The sequence below is a fragment of the Typopeltis vanoorti genome, chromosome 4 (assembly GCF_054136105.1).
Source record: "Typopeltis vanoorti isolate ZY-2024b chromosome 4, IOZ_Tvanoo_1.0, whole genome shotgun sequence".
NCBI classification, from domain to species: domain Eukaryota; kingdom Metazoa; phylum Arthropoda; class Arachnida; order Uropygi; family Thelyphonidae; genus Typopeltis; species Typopeltis vanoorti.
Window position 1 is genome coordinate 150,776,605 of NC_143552.1, and position 19,659 is coordinate 150,796,263.

General features: G+C 36.3%; 1 protein-coding gene across 2 annotated transcripts in view; it reads right to left on the reverse strand.

Annotated features, from left to right (window-relative positions):
* The window catches only part of mib2 (E3 ubiquitin-protein ligase mind bomb 2), a 360,322-nt gene extending 344,735 nt beyond the window's left edge, over positions 1-15,587 (reverse strand). For both annotated transcript variants that reach the window (XM_090392033.1, XM_090392032.1), the window contains exon 1: positions 15,234-15,587. The gene's annotated coding sequence lies outside the window, so the exon portion shown is untranslated. The remainder of the gene's footprint in view (positions 1-15,233) is intronic.
* Between the last annotated feature and the right edge of the window lie 4,072 nt (positions 15,588-19,659).

Here is a 19,659-nt window from a genome sequence, read left to right on the forward strand (position 1 = left end):
GAGGCAGTGAAGGAAAAGAAGAAAGCATGTCAAAAGTCCCTGGCAAATAAGTCAGCTTGTGCTCTTAGAGAATACGGAGACAAATGGAAGAAAACTAAACACTGTGTAAAACTAGCTAAACAAAAGTCATGGGAAGACTTTGGTACTAACATAGAAAATAAATATCAAGAAGATGGTAAAATATTCTGGAGGCTGTTGAAAAAGCTCAGAAATGTAGTAAAGAGTGCTGTAAAAGGAATTAGGGATGATAAAGGTGACAAGAAAAGTGGAGAAAAAGATATCCTTGATGTATGGAGTAATTATTTTGAAAAACTACTAAGTGAAACAATCAGTAACAGCACAGTGGTAAAAAACACTCAATAGACATGTAATCAGAAATACATCCTTCAAATAGAAAAAAACATCAAAAGCCTGAAATGTGGAAAGGCAGTAGGAGTAGATGATATTTGACCAAAAATGCTCAAGTATGGGGGTATAAAAATTTCGCAGTGGCTGCACTGCATAGATCAGGAGGCCTGGATAGAGGGACGAATTCCAGATAGCTCTCATAGTACCCATATATAAAAAAGGAAATAAAACTGAATGTGAGAATTACAGAGGTATATCCCTACTGAATGTTCCTGATAACATTTATGCAACTATACTTGAGAAACAGTTCAGAAGGATTGTGGAAGAAAAGCTTGGTGAAGAACAAGGTGGATTCAGGCCAAATAGAGGCTGTCAGGATTTTTACTTTACAACAAATAGCTGAGAAATCATGGGAATATAACATATTCTCATTAATTTTCCCATGAATATAATCATGGGAATATAACAAAGTTCTGTATTTAAGTTTAGTAGATGTGGAAAAGGCATATGACAAGGTGCTAAGAGAAAAGCTATTCAAAACGCTACTGTTGTATGGTGTCAATGGGACATTATATCAAGCAATACTTAAGTCTTTATTTGAGTTGTAAGTCAGCAGTTAGAATTGAAGTATAGGAAGATGGGTTAATGTTAAATCTGGTGTCAGACAAGGATGTACATTAGCCCCTCTGCTATTCATTATCTATATGGATCAACATTATAAAGGAAAGTGGTATTAAACCTGATATCAAAATTGAAGATGTTAATCTCAGCTTTTCGTGGAATGTGTTATACTTCTGAATAAATCCGCTACAAGTTTGCAAGATTCCTTGACGAAATTGAATAACTGTTGTAATAGGTTTGGTATGAAGGTCGGCAATAACAAGACAAAGACAATGAAAATAGGCAGAAGAGAGTGGAGAACCTATAGAAGTAAAACATTTCACCCACTTGGGCACGATTTTTAGTGGAAATGGTAAATTAAATATTGAAATAGACAATAGAATCAATAAAGGTGGTATGGTAGGATGTCAACTGAATTAATTTACATGGAATAAGAGAGAAATTAGTCGGAACACTAAATTAGCTGTATACAAGACAGTGTTCAACCCAATTTTAACTTATGGATCTGAGAGCTGGTTTAGAAATAATACACTTGACCAAAGACTAAAGACCACAGATATGAGTCCTGGGAGAGGGAGGCATGAACCAACGGCATGAATAGCAATATCATATTATAAATGAGGATATTAGGAAAGAACTTGACATTGTTAGCATCCAGGAATGTTTTAGCAGAGCTAATCTCAGGTGGTATGATCACTTAAACAAAATGGAAGAGGAAAGATTAGTAAAACAAACGTTCCTGGCAGAGAATGTTTGTTTTACTTTTGGCAGGAAAAAGACCCAGAGGAAGACCAATCAGAAAATAAGCTAATAATTATGAATATTTGGTTTAAAAAAATCTAAGAGAAGACTTTATACATGGAAAAAACCAGGAGATATGGAAAGGTATCAAATTGATTACATTATAGTAAAGCAAAGATACAAGAATAGCGTAAAAAATGCATGCATGTATCCTGGAGCTGATATTTACTCTGACCGCAACCTACTATTCACAGAAATAAATGTGAAACTAAAGAAAATAAAAGAAGCTATGAAAAGGAAAAAATGGAATTTAGAGAAATTAAAAAATATCAAGGAATTTGGAAATAGATTGAAGAAAGAATTAGAGGAAAGAAGTTTTGTCAAAACTGAAGATCTAGAAAAGAAATGGGAACAAGTTAAACAGAAAATAAAGACTGCATAAGAAGAAATTGAATATGTAAGAGCTAAAAGAATTAAATAAAACCTTGGATAACTAATGAGATGATTTCTCTAATGGGAGAAAGAAGAAAATGGAAAAATAAAGACACCCAAGAAGGGAAAATACAATATAGAACCCTGAATGACAAACTGAGAAGGGAAGCAGAAAACAGAAAACATTGGCTGAAAAAAACTGTGAAAAAATGAAAAATTACGAGAGAGTGGGAAGTATGATCTTTTGTATGAAAAAGCAAGAACCATAAATCACAAGAGAAATGGAATTCAAGGTAGAGGCATAGAAAATAAGAATGGAGAAATCATAAATAAAGAAGATAAAATGCTAGTGAGATGGAAGGAATACAGTGAAGATCTATATAACAAGGAAAATAGACCAAATGAGTTGCCATTAGAAGATATAAAGAAGGTAAATGAAGATGATCTAGGAGGACCAGAGATTTTGAAAACAGAAGTAGAAATTGCCATTAAAGAACTAAAATGTGGAAAGGCAGAATAGATTAAATACCTGCAGAATTCCTGAAACAACTTCAGAAGAAAAAAACTGAAGAAATAACCAAAATTAATAAATTTAATTTATAATAAAGGAGAATTACCAAAAGATTTTATGACTTTAATATTTATGCCTATACCAAAGAAAAGTAATGCAATGAACTACAAGGATTTTAGAACAATAAGCCTCATTTCCCATACATCAAAAATACTTATGAAAATCTTAACACGAAGAATTGCATCTAAGGTGGAAGAATTTCTTGGAGAAGATCAGTTTGGTTTCAGGAAGGGTAGGGGAACAAGAGTTGTGATTGGACTGTTAAGAATATTAAGTGAAAGAAGTCTGGAAGTGAATAAAGAAGTTAATATCTGTTATATAGATTTTGAAAAAAGATTTTGACTTTGTAAAATGGGATAAGATGGTGGAAGTAATGGAAAAGACTGATATAGATTGGAAAGACAGAAGGCTAATTATTTTACTATATATAGGACAAACTGCCATGATGAGAGACAGTTTATCCCATATACAGAAGGTTAATTATTTTACTATATATGGGACAAACTGTCTCTCACCATGGCATTTGTCCCATATATTTTACTATATATGGGACAAACTGCCATGGTGAGAGAGACATATGGTACAACAGAACCAGGTATCATTATTATTATTATTATTATTATTATTATTCCTGATACCTCCAAGGAGTCCGAAGACTCATCGCGGGAGGACATCTACAACTGTCTCTACACCTAACCGCTACTACGAATCATCTCCATCAACGCCATCTACCGCCCACCTCCAACACCACCACAACTAGTAATTTTTGTCTGTAAATTGCGTGTGTTCTGAAGGGCCGATTTGTATGTATGCGGGATGAAAAACCCGAGTTTCCGGGAGAAAAAACCCTGCTACCTCCGTATGAGATCGGCTAACTCACCTTCGAATTGAAATCGACCAGATAAAGATTCCTCCCGTCGCGACGAGAATCGAACTTAGGCCTATTCCAATCGAAGGGCGCAATGTACCGTCGTTCTTCCAATTGCGCTGCGGAGGCGCTACATTGGACGAGAAGTAAGACAAGGCTGTTCTCTGTCACTAATTTTGTTTAATATGTATTCCGAAGCAATGTTAAAAGAAGCACTGGAGAATTCGGAAGATGGAATAAAGATTGGAGGAAGACAGATATTTGCAATAAGATACGCAAATGACAAGGCATTATCACCAAATACTGAAACAGGACTACAACATCTGTTGAACAGATTACTGGAATCCTGTATGGAATGAAAATTAACATAAGAAAAACAAAGGTAATGAAAATAGCAAGGAAAGAGGCAAATATAGATATCAGAATAAATTATCATTTAAATATCTAGGAAGTGTGATTAGCAGTGATGGAAGATGTAAATGACATGAAAGCAAGAATAGTGATGGGAAGAGATGCCTTTAAGAGAAAATGGAATTTATTCAGAAGTAAAATGGATAGAAACCTAAAGAAAAGACTAATAAAATGTTATGTGTGGAGTGTTGCCCTCTATGCAGCTGAAACTTTGACATTGAAGAAAGTAAGATTTTGGAAAGCTTTCAGATGTGAATTTGGAGAAGGATGGAAAAAATCAAATGGACAGATAAAATAACTAATGAAGAAGTCTTAAAAAGAGTAGAAGAAGAAAGAAGCCTGTTAAGGAGGATAAAAAGAAGAAAGGGAAACTGGATCAGACATATTCTGAGAGGGAATGGAATCATCGGAGATGCCATCGAAAGAAAAATAGACAGAAAAAGACCCAGAGGAAGAGTAAGGAAAACAATGTTAGATGACATTCTGAATGGAGATAGGTACATAACCTTGAAAGAGAAGGCTCAGAACAGGAGAGTGGAAGGAAAGTTTTTGCTACTAAGAGAAGAACCTACTCAATTGCAGAATATTAAAGAAGAAGATAGGTGGATTGATAGTAAAAAGTGCCTTAGAAAATAGAAATACAAGATCTGATAATGTTTAATCTTTATAGCTAACAGATTGATTTGGAGGAAAACTGTAGACAGGAAGGTTAGTAATGATGTAAGTTTTTCATATAGTACTATCATATCCTGTTCACCTAGAGGGTACACATCAGGAAGCTGACGATGATGATTATCAGAGGATATCACCTTTGCAACAAATCAGTTCGAGAAATTTCTAACCTGCTGCAGCTGCCCTTATCAACTAATTGACGTTAATATGATGTGGAAACACCTAGGAACAACAATAACCCAATACCCAATCAAAACATGGCAGGCCACATAAAATCAGAACCCGACTGCCAAGTGTGCGTGTGTAGCACAAAAGCTACCAAGTTCCAAAAAAGAAAAAAAAAAAAAAAAAAGCCTCTGCAAGCAACACCAGCAGCAAATATGTGGTGGTGCCAAGCTCACTGCTATTGGACTCTGGAGAAGTGCAAACATGCTCTGGAGTGATGAATCATGCGATACTATGTGGTAATCCAACAGACGAGTCTGGTTTAACAGATGACAAGAGAATGCTACCTGCCTGAAGGTGTTGTGCCAATTGTAGTGGAGGAGGCTTCACAGTTCAGGCTGTGCCCCCTAGTCCAGTGACAAAGAATCTTAACACCATAATCTATAATGACATTCCAGAGAATTCTGTGCTTCCAACTTTATTGCAAGAGTTGGGTGAAAACTTTCCTATATCAACAACCCAATGCTATTTGATATTTTTGATCATATAATTATTATTATTACGGGTATCTCCATGGAGTCAGTAGACTCATCGCAGGAGACCCAAACTAGCAAAACAATATCTGTCATCTCTTCTTGAATTCATCTAACAGATAAGCTTAGGCGTTGATGGTTATTCATGACTTATTTTTCACGGTATTAACAACACCACAAACACTTTTATCAACAAGGATGTTTTATTAACGCTAATATTTCGCTGATTTTCAACTCAGCATCATCAGAGCACAACACACATGTAAACGCGATAGTGAGTGAGTGAAACAATATAATTGCAAAAGACAAAAGATCTAAAGTCCTATTTTTGGCGCCCTCTAATGGGAAAAAAAAAAAAAAAAAAGGCAGCAGTTATCCAGGAGTTTTTCTTAGGATCACCGTCTCCCAAATTTATGTAATTTATTATGTTATGTAATTTATTATTTTTCATTCACATTTAACATTGCTTATTAAATATTAATCATGGTTTATATAAAATTGTTTATTATTCTTTAATTAAGAATTACTAATTAAATATTTAAAACCTGACCTATTATTAACTTATATAATAATAAAATGTATAGATCTTGTATAACTAAATATATATGGTGTAACGTAAAGTGTTATTTTATATTTAACTGTATACGTAATCAAAAAGTTGAAGAAATAGCTTAAATATTATATTGTTCTTATTTGTGAAATATTTAATGTTATGTAATCGCTCATGTAGCAGTAATATAGCATACATTACATTGGCGAAATGTTTACGCTTAGTCTGTTGTCATGGAGACGCACGCGTAAACGACCACGAGTGGAGTAGAGCGTGGCATTCGAATGTAAGAGGGGAGTGAAGCTCATAGATTAGATAGAGAGAGAAAGCAGAAAGAGAAGGAAGGTCATAGATAAGACAAGCAAGGGAGAAGAATTATTATTAAGCGAGTGAGGAGAGAGTTTTGCGGAACCAAGATTTTAAAATCCTTAGGGCAGGAATTTATGAAAATAGTGTTCGGAAGTGAACCTATAAGTAGTGAAACATAAAGTTTAATGTTATAAGCGAAATCTGCTGTTGTTATGAAGAAAGGTTGATGCCGTAATCAGATAAAAGGAAACTGGACAGTCAATGCGAAAATTCTGATTAGTTCCAGTTAATCTGAATTACGATTAAATTCTATGTTGCCCTAGGAAAAGGTTATGTTGATTACTTGGAGAAAAGTGAACAGGAAAAGATATTAGTACCTAATTACTGTTGTTTGAAATAGTGAAGTGCGACTTACAGTAATACAGTTTAAACTATGGAGAATATTTGTTATGTGTGTTCCGCTAATGTTAATTAAGTTAATTCATAAGTGCTCTCTCAATAATTTGATGTATTGAAGAATTTGTCTGGTAAGAGTAGTTGTATAAGTTTCTCTATTCTAGCATTAACTGTAATATATCTCCGATGCTCAAGGTCCGGGAATATATTTGCTTGGAATAATGCTTACGTAGTTTATTGCCTGCTGTGAATATAAACATTGAGCTGATAGATTTGTGAAGACTGAATAAAATGTGAAATTGTTATATTAACTTGAGATAAGAAGATTTGTGTTTTTGAGACTGTGAATAGTATATGAAAGTTAGAACATTGAATTAGCATCAGTGACCTAAGAAGACGTGTTAAGTTAATTGTATAGTTCCATTTCAAAATAGAGTTCTTGTATTTTGTTAACCATATCATATATTAAATGTTTTATTTTGTTGATCTAAATATTGTGTTTGCCTGAATTCCTTATTATTGCACCGTTCATAAACATTCGAATCTTGCAGGAACCCCAAGTAAAATTAATAATAGATGAATCGGCCCAATGAGATGACTGCTAACTTAATTTAGAACTGATCCTACTATTTATATAGACTAATCTAAGAATAGGGTGGTGCAGTATAAATATAAATTTCCCTACTTTTGGATCGGTGATCATTTCGTAATTAGTTGTATTATTCATAAAAGTTTTTCTTAGGATCACCGTCTCCCAAATTTTTGGCAAATTAATGCAACCATATTTGTTAAGGTTGGGAGAATTCTTCAAAGCCATTGCTGACTCAAAAAATAATCTTTCAGATCTATAACGACTCCTAAATAGCACATTCATTTTTCCTCCATCTAATCCTGTGTGAAGGAGTGTCCAAAGCGTGGTCTGCCAGTCCCGACTTGCCATAGTAATAGTAGCGAATGTATCTTTCATGTTCTTAAAGGCGGATGTTCACTGATCTTCCTGTTTGCCCATAATAGGCCAAGTCACAGTCACATGGAACTTCATACACTCCTGGGTGTGCTAAAGGGTGAAGTTCATCCTTTGGCGAGCGGATCAGAGTTGCCAGCTTGACATGAGGTTTGAAGATGGTGCGAAGGCCATGTTTCAACAATACTTTGGCTATCTTTTCCGATGTACCTCTGATATAGGGAATAGAAATGGTCATGTTGTATTCTTGTGTATTAGGGGAGGGCAGAGTAATGGGCTTATGTAGTATTTTATCTATTTTGTAGGGATTGTAGCCGTTGGCTAAGAACGTATGGCGCAGGTACTGGAGTTTAGTGGTCAGAGCTGTATCGTTAGAACAAATGGCTCTGGCTCTGTGTGTAAGTGTTTTTAAAATGCCGTACTGTTGGACTGGATGATGATGTGATTGTTTATGTAGGTATCTTCCTGTGTGTGTAGGCTTCCTGTAAATAGAAAAAGATAGTGATCCATCTGAAAGGCAGGTGACTAATGTGTCAAGAAATGGTAAACAGTTATTTGATTCTTTTTCTACTGTGAAGTGAATTTTGGGGTGTTGGCTGTTTAGGTAGGTGACAAAAGCATCCAAAGTGTCTTGTCCATGGGGCCAGATGGCAAACACATCATCTACATAGCGCAACCACACTTGTGGCTTGTATGTAGCTGTGGTAAGTACTTTGTTTTCAAAGTGTTCCATGTAAAAATTTGCTAACGGGGGAGAGAGGGGGGGAACCGATAGCGGTACCATTAATCTGTTTGTAGAATTTCCCCCCCCCCATGTAAAGTAACCTGCATTCATGGTAAATTGAAATAATTCAAAAATATATCTGGGGGAAATTTAGACTTGATTAAATCAAGAGTGTCTATAAGTGGTACATTGGTCTGTACCACTTATAGACACTCTATAAGCTGGCAACTCTGATCCGCTCGCCAAAGGATAAACTTCACCCTTTAGCACACCCAGGAGTGTATGAAGTTCCATGTGACTGTGACTTGGCCTATTATGGGCAAACAGGAAGATCAGTGAACATCTGCCTGGAAGAACATGAAAGATACATTCGCTACTATTACTATGGCAAGTCGGGACTGGCAGACCATGCTTTGGACACTCCTTCACACAGGATTAGATGGAGGAAAACGAATGTGCTATTTAGGAGTCGTTATAGATCTGAAAGATTATTTTTTGAGTCAGCAATGGCTTTGAAGAATTCTCCCAACCTTAAAATATGGTTGCATTAATTTGCCAAAAATTTGGGAGACGGTGATCCTAAGAAAAACTCCTGGATAACTGCTGCCTTTTTTTTTTTTTTTTCCCATTAGAGGGCGCCAAAAATAGGACTTTAGATCTTTTGTCTTTTGCAATTATATTGTTTCACTCACTCACTATCGCGTTTACATGTGCGTTGTGCTCTGATGATGCTGAGTTGAAAATCAGCGAAATATTAGCGTTAATAAAATATCTTTGTTGATAAAAGTGTTTGTGGTGTTGTTAATACCGTGAAAAATAAGTCTTCTTGAATTCATTTACAGATGAAGAGCTCACAACTAAGTCAGGCAATGAATTGCCCTCATTCACCATCCTCCAGGCAAAAAACATTGTTCTGACACCTTTGTTAACCACACTCTTCTTTAATTTCCAGGGATGACCTCTTGTTCTTCCATCACTATCACACAGCTGAAACATTTCCCCTGCATCAATCCTATAAAAACTTTTCAGTAATTTAAATGTTTCTATCATATCCCTCTTCTTCGCCTACCAACCAATCTCTGCAATCCACAAGCTCTCAATCTATCAATGTAGGGAGCATTTTTTACATCACTCACCAACTTGGTCACTCTTCTCTGAAGCCTCTTCACAGCCTCCTCATCTCCAAGGAATCCAGGTGACCAGACCTGAGCACAGTAATCCAAATGTGGAAGTATCAACGCTTTATAAAGGGGAATAATAACCTCTTTATCTCTGGATGTCAGTGTGTTCCTCAACAACCAAGTAATCCTATGTGCAATCTTGGACATCTTAGCAATGTGTCCTCTGAACTTCATCTCCCTATCTACCAACACCCCTAAGTCCCTAGCCTCATCAATCTCTTGGAGTACCTTTCCCTCAATGTAGTACACAGCTGGTAATCTTTTAATCCCAAAATGCATGACTTTACACTTTTCCACATTGAACTGACATACATTATCTTTTGCCCATTTTACCAGCTTATTTAAATCATCCTGCAAACTTTCAACATCAACTTGATTTTTTATTGCGCTACCCAACTTTGCATCATCAGCAAACAACTGAATATCTCTGTTTAAGCCATTTCCTATATCATTTATATACAAATTAAACAACAATGGCCCAAGCACAGAGCCCTGAGGCACACCACTGATCACCTACCTGCCTCATTCTGGACTCGGCTTCTCCACACACCACCTTATGGTATCTCTCCCTGAGCCATTCTCCTATCCATATTACCAATTTAGTATCCATTCCCATCTGCTCCAATTTGCATAACAGTGTTCTATGGGGTATCCTGTCAAAAGCCTTAGCAAAATCTAGAAGTACCACTGTGAAGCCAGTTCCTTTGTCCAACTCAGATGTCATTCAATTATGAAAAGTTAATAGATTGCTAAGGCAGGATCTACCTTTAACAAAACCATGTTGGCCTCTATAGAGTATCATATCCTGATCCACCCATTCTTGAATTTTGTCTTTAACCAACTTTTCCAATACTTTTACCACTACTCCTGAGACGGTGATTGGTCTGTAATTAACTACTGCAGTTTTAGAGCCACCCTTATGCAAAGGAACCACTTTGTGTAACTTCCACTCCCTAGGGACCATACCAGAGTTCAAACTTAAATTAAATATCAAAGTAAGAGAATTCCTTTGCACATTCACGCAACACCCAGCTGATATTCCATCTAAGCCTACAGCAGTGTTTGCATTTAAATTTTGCAATATATTAAATACCTCTGATTCTTTAGCTTCAATTCTCACATTAGTTATTGCTACAGGTATAGAGATATACTCACTTGGGTGATAGACTTTTGAAAAGTGATCACTCAGTAACTCGACTATTACATCTGATTTTGTCACCTCAATACCATCAGCACCCACTAAAGTTATCCTTCCCAAGTCATTCTTCATAATCAAAAGTTTAAAATCAATTAAAGCAAAAGATTAAAAAATTCTAAATAACTGGAGTAGAGATATCATAGGAAGACATTTATAAAAGGAATGTGAGAATTTCTCCATTTACGATTTAAGTTTTTTTTTTTTTTTTAAAGCATAATCCCACTGTTTGAGATTGTTCAATTATGGAATGGATACAACCATAGCACATTAGTACCACAAATCGGTTGTAAGGTTAGCAGAAAGAAACTAACATTGAATTCGAAGACTTGTACATTGAACTCTAGGAGATGCTAAGTGGGAAAACTGTTCTAGAAATAAACAGCAAAAGGAATAAATGAAAAGGAAAAAACATTTGTTTGGTAATTTGTACATAAATGATATAGGAAGTAACCTGAAAGAAAATATTCAGTTTTTGCTGATGTGAAATTATCCTACCTAGTTAATCAAAGCAATGTGGAAAGCTTGCAGAATGATTTAAATAAGTTGTCACTATGGACAAAAGATAACATGTACCAGTTTCAAGTTGAGAAATGTAAAGTTATGCATTTGGGATAAATAGATTACAAGATGTATACCACATTGATGGAACTATACTCCAAGAAACAGATGAAGCTAGATTTAGTGGTGGTGAGGGTATACAGAGTTAAAATTTAAAGTACATATTACTAAGGTTGCTAAGTATGAACACACTAACAAGTAGAGATAAGGAAGTTGTTATTCTTCTTCATAAGGCTTTGATACATCCATAACTTGATTACTGTGCTCATATCTGGTCTCCTGGGTTTCTTGGGAATGAGGAAGTAGTGGAGAAGATTCAGGGGTGAATGACCAAGATAGGTGGTCTGTGGAATGTTCCCTATGAGGATAGATTGAGTGTGTAGATTGTAGAAATTAGTTGATAGGAGATAAAAAGAGAGGATATGATAGAAACACTTAAGTTGCTTAAAGGATTTTATAGGACTGATGCAGGGAAAATGTTTTAGCACTTGGCTAAAGTGGCCAGAACAAGACATCATCCCTGGAAGTTGAATGAAGATGTGAGAACTAGGTTTTTTGCTTGGGGAGTTATGAATGAGTGGAATGGGTTGTCAGAGTCAGTTGTTAGTGCTTTGTCTGTAAGTGGGTTCAAGGAGAGATATGATAGATCGTGTGGATAGTTTGAGTCTCCCACAATGAGTCTTCTAACTCCATGGAGGTGCCCGTACAATAATAACAATGTGTGGAGCTGAACTGTGAATGGGTTCTGAATAGCTGCTACATATCTTTTAATAGCTATAGAAGGAAAAGTGGGAGAATCTCAATGCCAATTCTAACGAAAACAGCATCAATGGAAATATTTGTAGAAAATGAACATAGCAGAAATTTAATGCCTATGTGGAAGAGTAGAGTGAATTGGTGAGAGATGGATCATCGATCAACCTAATTTCTTTCAGTAGTTTTTGTTGCACACTTAGGTGCTCTACCATGAGAAAAAGAGGAAACCTAATTTTTAGATAATGAGGGAGATAGATTTGGAATATGTTTATGCCAAAAGAATGCTAAAAAATTCTCATCTTGTCTTGAAATTTGTGAGATGACTAAAAGCAAACTTTTTTTTTTTTCAAGAAATAAAACAGGATTGAGTTTTAGCAGTATTAAAATTAACCAGGTTATCAAAACCCCACTGAAATTGGAATTAATGTAGAATTTACAGTTATTATTCTAGAAGGCTTTGGTGATTTGTGTGGTTCATTATGTGTAACATTTTACAAGCTGCACCATCATCTAGTCCAACAATATGGTATCCTAAAAACAATAACATAATACAGAGCGAAGACATGCTATGCTACACAATCCACCCTCTTTAATCCTCAGTCTTCACATTACACCACCATCTACACACAATGATCAAAGTCTCAGATACAAACTTGTCAAAAAGATGACAGTCACTTTCTCCACAGGTAACCCCCCACACACACACACACCCACATCATAAAAAATTCTGTTTGCCTTAAGGACAATTAGTTATTATATCACTTCACTATTTATCAATATACTACTAAGCAAAGTCTTTAGATAACGTCCCATTTCATATGTCTCCCAAGAGATATTTGAATTATTCAAATTTACAGTACATGCTGATTGTTTCATATGGAAGAGAAAACATACACAACTAGATGGGATAGCAATGGTCTCCACTGTTTCCTTCCCCACCCAATTTCTATGTAGAACATTTAGAAACCCAAACAATCAACACAGCTATACACAAACCAGTGGTCTGACTACACTATGAAGATGATGTAATTCCTATTTTCCCCAGTCCACACTGCAGATACATTTTTAGTGCATTTAAGCAGTCAATATCCTAAAATCTACTTCACAATAAAAAAGTAATCTAATAACTGTCAGCCATTCCAAGATAGCCATATGCCTTTCCAATGGTTCATTTGGTATCCTAAAAACAATAACATAATACAGAGTGAAGGCACGCTATGCTACACAATAAACCCTCTTTAATCCTCAATCTTCAAATTACACCACCATCTGCACACAATGATCAATAATAGCATTTTTGTCTGTTAACTGCACGTGTTCTGGTCAATTTGCCTGTATGCAGGATTGAAAATGAATTTCTGTAAGGGGAGCTGGGAATCCTGCTACTTCCATATAAGATCGGATAACTCCCCTTCAACTGAAAAAGCCCATGTAAAAATTCCTCTTGTGATAAAGAGAATTGAACTCGGGTCTTTTCCAACTGAAGGATAGTGTCTTGATATTGATTCAAATGAGCTACGGAATCAATAAACATTTAATATGACAATATAAGATTGAGCTACTGCAGAGAGATGACACTTAATATTAAGCTAAAAAGGATACATTAATCATATTAATGAGAAAAATGCTACAATTTTCACACTTCAGCTAAATGGTGACATATCTCTTAAATGCATTACTTTTTCTCCAAACTGGCATTTAATCTCTGCACTTTCTTCTAAGTGTATAAAAACATGAGTAGTAATACCAACATCATATACATTTCAAACCTCAAGCACAAGTGGCAATATTTGTCCTTTTGGTGGAAATCAACCTAGATTTGAATAAACAAGGAATCTTTATAAGGGTTTTTCATATGAAGGTGGGCTAGCCAGTCTTATACAGATGTGAAAGAATTTTTTCCTCCCAGGAACTGATGGCTTTCACACCGCATTCAATTAACAAGCATAATATACCAATCTTGCTACTTAGTTGCACCGTGCATAATTGCTACCAACCATAGATATTCCGAATACAAATTTACTTACTCAACTAGTTCCTCATTCCCTTCTTTCTTTCATTTCTTCTACCTCCATTCCTTAGAAGGGCCTTATTTCAGTTTTCCACAAAGCAAACAACCTTGCAACTCTAAAAAGAATGGTCTATTCTTCTGTCCATGTCTTTAATCAACACAGTACTGATATACAAGTTCAACAACCATTTATATAGGACTAATATGAATGAAGTTCAAGGACTTATCACAGAAATACACTTCACACCACAATCTGCTGAAGATTACACTATACCATCTATCTTCTAATTTTATTTTCAAACTACCTGTGTTCTCTGGTCAGTTCATCTGTGTACAGGATGAAAAATCCTGCTTGTGAGATAGTCAAATTCATCTTCAACTGAATACATAAAGACTACTCATCATAACGATAGTCGAACTCGGTCTATTCCACTGGAAGGGTGCAGTGTCTGATAGTTCTCCTACCTGCACTACAGAGACACCATTAATATGGAAGTCATAAATAAATAAAAAAAATTAACATTTTCAAATTATACTGTTTTCGATGGATAATATCAATATCTCAATAATGAAACTGTTCCAAGTGATAAGACAACGAATGTTTTGAATTATGGCTCAAACAACTAAGAGGCATGTGTATTATGTCAATTAAGGATGTTTTGTCATCTTATTCTCGTTGTTTGAAAAAGTTCTGGACGGAAGGGGCAAGAATTCGGAGCTGGAAACTGTAATCATTCAAGATAAATAACGGGGAAAAAATAGATATTAATAGTTAAGCGCTACGTTTTAATTAAATATTTGGAGTCTCCAAATTTTTTAAATTGTGATACATTTTTAATACAGATAATAAGCTTACTTTAGGTGGAGAATAAATAAAACTCAAATATAATCCATTACTTATATAAAAAAATCGCACGCACACAGAATTCATGCATGTAATGCGAAGAAAATAAGGACATTCATTTATCAGTTCTTTAAACAACTTACAAATTTAACAGTCATATTAAGAAAGTTAAAAGGGGGGGGGGAAGGTTAACCACACGACAAAATTATATACACTTGCAGTTCAATAACAGTACTATAGTATATTTCAACTCGCGGAACCGATCTTTTAAACCCACATATAAGACAACGATCAAGTAATTAAATTAAGGGGATAACGATCAAGTAAATTAAACTGCGATTCAAAAAAAGAAAAGAAACACAGTAAGACAAAAATCTAACCATTACACCAACTGAAATCCTTTTCTGTGGAGAGATACTGGCCAAAAACAAACACTGTACGAGAGTCGAAACTCTTTCTATAGTACGGAATACAATGACATGAATAACATGACGTGATTACCATTTTTAACCACTATAACAAAAGCTTTCCTTGGTTAATAAATCGTTTTACAATATTAAACCACGAATTTCCACTTAATTTCTCGTATTATACGCAGATACAAATCAATCCTTTTTAAAAAGAAACAGCTGATCATGAATGATATATTCCTTAATACACACATGTAGTGTAAACAACGATCAACCATTTACATTCAATAAAATACAAAAATGGATTAACTATTCAAGTAACGATGCTCCGCCCATTTTTCCCCAGACTGTCAACTGCTACTTTAGCGCCACTCCCACCAAACAGCGAGATTGGATAGAGTGATAAACTTTTAGACCTAAAAACCTTTTATCCCTATGTTCATTATATATCCCCAATATGGGCAACAAATATTTAATTAATTATTTCAAATTTGCATTAATAAAATAACAGAGAAAAATATCGACTGTGAATAAATAAAATATAAGAGAAAATGCAGTGTTCAGCTTATTTAACACATATATCGCACAGTTGCACGGAGTCATACACAGGACGAAGCGGCAGGTGGAGCGTTTGCAAAATTGTTTAACAAGCCCATCAGCTAATAAAAGGCAAAAGTATAATAAGAAAAATAAGAGTATGATTGTGAGTGTAAAGAGACCTGTGTAGCTCAGTGAAAGTGGCGCTTGCGTCCTCTGTGCTTGGTTATTCGAAGTCAGAACTTGTCTAGTCGCCGATTGAAGGAACTTTTTCTACGCATTTCTTCGACCGCCTCCAGAGTTAGTCGTTCTATGGCAGGGGCAAGCGAGTTTTTCCTCCCTGAAACTTGGGTTTTTTTATCCTGTAAACTCAAGAAAATCGACCGTAGCACCCACATTATTTCAGACAGTAACATATATTGTTGGGTTTAGATACCAAGAGATGGCAACACTTGTTTGCCAGCCTCATCATCCGTGGCTTCTATAATTAGTGATAGACATGGGCCAGCCATCTCTGATTGGCTACAGGGAGATTGAACTGCCCACCAGTCCCCAAAAGCTAGATAGGGTATAAAGGCCTCGCCTACTCCCTATTAGGGAATAAAAGGCATTAGCTGATTTTTTTTGTGAGTGTAAGAAATATGAAGAAGTGAGTGTTGTACAGAGATTCTTTAGTAAGAGGTGTAATAAATGAGAGTGTGTTAAAATCGTACTTACTGGGTGCGAAAATTCTTATTATTATTATTTATTATTATTTCTCAAGATCTCATGGAGTCAAAGACTCATTTGGGATGTAATTAAAGATGTAAGTGAGTTTATCAGAGCGCAAAAGCAGAGGGTGAAAGAAATGATAGTAGTGGCGGGAACGAATGACTTAATGCAGATAAAATGGCTATGAGAGGGACAAAAAGGAATTACTATAGGTAGCAAAATAAAAGAGTGAGAGAGTTAGGTTAATGACTCTGTTACCAAGGTATGACAGAGAAGGAGGGCCATAATTGCAAATGAATCTATGCGCAGGTTATGCAGGAGGAATGGTGTGAAGTTTGTGGATATGTGGAGTGAGTTGATGGGCAAAAGGATTTATATAAGATGGATGGTTTGTATTTGAATGGATTTGGTGTGCAGAGACTTGAAAACATTTTGTTGAATGAAGTGGAAGTGCAAGTACAGAATCAGGAAAACTAGGTTATTAAGGGGGGAGAAAGTAGATATGCAGACTATAGCGAGGCAGTTGAGTGTATGAATGTGTATAATATGCCCCAGCAAGTAAGAAGGACAAGAAATCAGAATGGGATAGTTAGTATAGACATCAAAATAGGGTTGGGACTAACGGGCTTCTGCAATTCATGTATACTAATGCCAAGAGTATTAGGAACAAGAAAGAAGAATTTTTGGCCTTGGTTGGCTCTTTCAGGACACAGGTTATTGGCATTAGTGAAACATGGCTGACAGAAGATGATATAGCTAGTGGGATAGATTGTGAAAGGTATAGTGTGTTTAGGAAGGACAGAGAGAAAAGAATGGGGAGGAATGTTATTGATGATAGCTGATGAACTACAGCCAAAGAGAATTAAAATTGAACTGCAGGATAGTGAAAAGAGCACATTTGAGGCTATCTGGTGTGAGATTGAGACTAGAGGAATGAAATATACAGTTGGTGCTGCTATAGACCAGGTGATGGAAGAGATGGTGGATATAGTGTGCTAACACTGATTGGAAGGAGAAGAGGACACATGGGAGGAAGAAATTGGATTTAATATAGTTATTAAGGGATAACTACCTAAGAAGCATGTAATGGAATATACTAGGGGTTCGAGAGTGCTTGAACTAGTAATTGAATCTGAGAATTTGACTGCAACGAATATGACCATGTTGCCACCAATTGGTGAGAGTGATCATTGGGTCGCGACTTACAGGTGGTTAAATGTGTGGAATTTTCAATTAAGACAGGGTACATGAGGAACTACGGGGCTGGTATGAAAAGCTTATTAGTTTGCTTAGTTCAGTGCTATGGCATATAAAACTGCAAGGGCTGGATGTCGATAGTGCATGGGAAGTGGTTAAGGAGTATTTGCAGGAGGCAATGGCTGAAATAGTTTTATCAATATGTTGCAAGTAAAAGAAAAAATCTATAGGGCAGGACTTTAAAGAATGCCAATGGCAGGGAGGTAACCGAATCAGTTGATATAGTGGAATTACTGAGCGAGCACTTTGCAAGAGTATATCATCCAGGTGGTGACATTGCAGGAATGAACGAACCAACAGCTTATATGGGAATGGTGGTGAATGAAGTGCAGGTGAATAGTCTATTACAAAACCGCAATGTAAATACATCTGTGGGATTGGATGGTATATCAGCTCGTGTCGTACGTGAAGCGGCTAAAGAATTGTCAGTGCCCTTGAACATTTTGTTTAATTTGAGTCTCGGGTCTGGTTTGATCCCGAGGGGTGGAAAGAAAGTAAAATAATTCCACTGAATAAAGCAGGTTCAAAGACTGCTGTTGTAAATTACGAAACGATCAGAATATCAGGAATCCTTGTAAAGGTCCTGGAGAAAATAGTCAAGAGAAGAATACAGGAATGCACAGATTAAAATGGTATACTGTATGGGGGCCAGCACGGTTTTGTGAAGGGTAGATCATGATTAATTAATTTGCTCACGTTTTATATCAGTGACGGCTGAACTGGATAAGGGAAATGTGTTTACAGTGATCCTACTGTAAACTTCCTAAGGCTTTTGATAGGATACCACATGGAATTCTAATGAGTAAATTGCAACATATGGGGATGAATATAGGGTTGGTGAGATGGATATGAAGATGCTTGATGGAGAGATATCAGAGAGCGGTTAATTCAGGAGTAGAGTCCAAAAGACGGCCTATAACTAGGGGTGTGCTGCAGCGTTCTGTTCTTGGACCACTACTGTTTAATTTGTTCATTAACGATATAGGAATGGATCTAAGAGGAACGGTTCTTTTGTTCACTGAGGATGCAATGTTGGATAGGGCGATGGTGAATTTAGAAGATGTCAAAATCTTGCAGGATGATTTCGATAGATTGGAGTTCTGGGCTAAGGAGAATGGATGTCAATTTAATGGCAAAGTGCAAGGTTATGCATTTTAGGGTGAAAAGGTGAGCAGCAATATACCACATTGGTGGGACTGTACTCCAGGAGATTGACGAGGCCAGAGATTTGAAAGTATTGGTGGATAGGGAGTTGAAGTTAAAGAGCACATCGCAAAACTGGCTAAATCAGCTCATCAAATCACTTGATTGCTGAGAAATACTTTGACGAGCAGGGACAAGCAGGTTATTATTCCTCTGTATCGAGCCTTGATAAGACCCCACCTAGACTACTGTGCCCAAATTTGGGAGCCAGGGTTTCTTCTTGATGGGGAGGAGGTGGAGAGGATCCAGAGACCAGTGACCAAGATGATAGCAGGTCTATGGAATGAACCTTACGACAACAGGTTGAAAATTTGTGGGTTGCAGAAATTGATTGATAGCGTAAAGGGGTGATATTCTCCTCCCCATCAAGAAGAAACCCTGGTTCCCAATATGATTGAGACATTCAGATTACTGAAGGGTTTCTATAAGATTAATTTAGAAGATATTTTTGAGAATAGGACTGGTGGTGGGAGGATTACGGGCCATCCAACGAAGCTGGGCAAGAATGTGGTTAGTAAGGGTGTTAGAGCTACTTGGAGAGTGGTGAATGAGTGGAATAAACTGCTAAAGCCTGTTGTGGGTGCCATGACTGTAAATGAGTTCAAGGCGAAGAATGATAGATACTGTGTAAATGTTGAATAGGTATTAGGGTCTCCCTCGATGATTCTAAGGACTCCTTGGAGTTGCC